The 2,500-nt window shown below is 56.5% G+C and overlaps 1 protein-coding gene across 8 annotated transcripts in view; it reads left to right on the top strand.

Moving 5' to 3' along the window:
- Positions 1-2,500, top strand: part of LOC125949897 (serine-rich adhesin for platelets) — a 92,922-nt gene that overhangs the window by 77,913 nt on the left and 12,509 nt on the right. The gene's annotated exons all lie outside the window — the stretch shown is intronic.

The following is a 2,500-nucleotide window of genomic DNA, read 5'->3' as shown; positions in this document are numbered from 1 at the left end:
ACGAAACGAAACCTGCAGTTTTCCCTTGTGGGCACACCATGGCACCGGGACCTACGGTCAGCTACAACGGATATCACCGGCGGCCAGCAGTGACGCGCGGTCTGGCGCAATCCCCGTTTCCCGAAATGATTGATGAGAACACGAGCTACTACATCGACACGAGCTCACTCGGTACGCACGAGTTTGATCTGTTTGTCAACTCGCTACAAGCTACGTACAGCCCTGGCCGAGGATCATCAACCGATGAACCACCGATGACTGATGATGGGAAGGAGGAAGAGTATGACAGCGTTTACGGAACGTTGTCGCGCTATGCCCAACCGGACTTTGATCACGTCAGCAGCTACGCCGGAACACCGTCGTGCGGTGGTACTTCGTGCAGCTCGGACTCGCTGGCATCGCTCATCGAACCGGACGCACCCCACAACACACTGACCGGTGACGGTGATCACCACCAGCAGCAGCAGCAGCATCGCCGGCCAGCACCACCGGTTGCGATGCGCCAGAGTTTCCTCAACATTTTCCAATACTTTGACGAAGACGTTTCACTCGATCTGGCGCAACTGGAAGCCGAGACCGGGACCGAAGACGTTGGATCGTGGTCGTATCGTGACTCTTGCTCCTCACGGCCACCAACCACCACGACGTCGTCGTCGTCGTCGTCGTCGTCGTGCGAAGTGAAACGGGAACGCTGGCATCGCCGGCCGGAGAAGAAGCTGGTGTTGCGCCAGTGGAACACGAATGTGGAGCATGATCGATCGATGGTGGTGGTGGCACCGTCGGCCGGCAAACGGATCGGCAAGCTGAGCGAATCGTTGCTGAAAGTGTTTGAAAGTGAGTCGTCCAGTGTGGCCCGTACCGTAAGCCACAAGACGGTGCGAAACAATAGCCGCAGCACGCAGCGCGTGAACCACACCACACCGATCCGTACGGACTCGAAGCCATCGTTGTCGGCCACGAAACAGTTCCGCCGGAATCAGATCAGAGAACCAACGACGCTGGCGACGCTCGCGAGTAAAACCACAACCACCGGAGGAGGAGAGGCACCGAGCAAGAAGAAGCAGAATGTGGAGGAAGGAGAAATGGGGATCGCGAGCAGCAAGACATCCGCTCCGGCAGATGTCGATCAGTGGGTGAACTACGTGAACGTTTCAAACGCAGCCAAGATCGTCAACGTGGCACCGAAGGTGGTGGTGGTGCAGAAGACGGGAACCGGGACCGGGAAACGCACCGGAAACGATCATAATCTAAGTGGTGGCGGTGGCAGCGATGGTGGTGTTGGTGGTAGTGCATCGGTGACCGAACGTGACAAGTGCCACGTACGCAACATCAACGATCTTTTCCTGCAGTACCGAAGCCGGGAACGATTGCAGCAAAACGGTGGCCAACCGGCGGGCACGGCACTGCACGATTTTAACCGGCATGTCCGCGAGGCGATCGAACAGATCGAAAAGCACGAAGAGAACCATTGCCGTCTGGTGTTGGGGCAGCATGCCTTCGACAATCGCACACCGGTGAAGGCCGAGGAAGCGCCACAGCCACAGCACCACCAAACTCCGGTGTCAGTGAGGGAAGAGTCCGTGACGTCATCGCCACCGACACCAACGATCGCAACCAGTCCGGATGTCACCAACGCGAGCATCGTGAGTGAACCACCGGTGGTCCATCCGCAATCCAAGCAAGAATCCGCCCTGGACATGCACTATCGGTTGCTGCACGAAACCTATCGGATGCAGATGGACACCTTGATCGACACGGAGCGCTTTGTACGGATGAGTGAGTCCGATCGTGGCCGGCTCTACCAGCTAGAAACCATCTTTAACCGATCGCACCTTAGCCTGATCCACACGGTACTGGCACTGCTGCAGGAGAACCTCAGCAAGGGCGATCGTGTGACGCTACAGATGGGTGCTAGCGATCGTGCGACCAACAAACGGTTCGCGGCTGTCGCAACGGAAGGATGCTACCGGATCGATAGTATGACGACGAAAGTGCTCGGCGAGAATTCGGTCCAACTGAGCGTGATTGCGATCGATGAGCTAACGGACCGGAGGATGCTCAAGCTAACGATCGAGTTTGTGATCGATGTGGACGGTGAACCGAGGCTGTCGGTTAAGAGCTCCGGCCGGTCTGGAAGCGCTCATCAGCACACCAGCTACGCCGCTGTCGACGCCGACGAGTTTCATTTCGTAGTGCGAATGGTATTTGAGGTAAAGTCCAACAAGTTCCCTTTCTACTACGGTAGCTGCGGCCAGTGGCAACTGAGGGCACTGCTGAAGCAATGCAAAACGACTGTCGTGTCTCTGCTGAAGGCAGTGCCGGTACCGCGAAGGCATAGCCATCGAAGGTTTTATCATCTTTTCAAGAGTCACCTCATCTGATGGATGGGACTGGGGGAGGAGGGTGCTTACCCTCAGGGTAGCAGATAACGAGCGGAATTGTATATACGTTAGGATAGAGCTGTTGAATAAACGAACTTCCAACTACTAAACAGCAAACT

This window comes from Anopheles darlingi, chromosome 2, assembly GCF_943734745.1.
Source record: "Anopheles darlingi chromosome 2, idAnoDarlMG_H_01, whole genome shotgun sequence".
Taxonomy (NCBI): domain Eukaryota; kingdom Metazoa; phylum Arthropoda; class Insecta; order Diptera; family Culicidae; genus Anopheles; species Anopheles darlingi.
This window is presented reverse-complemented; position numbering and strand designations above follow the sequence as displayed.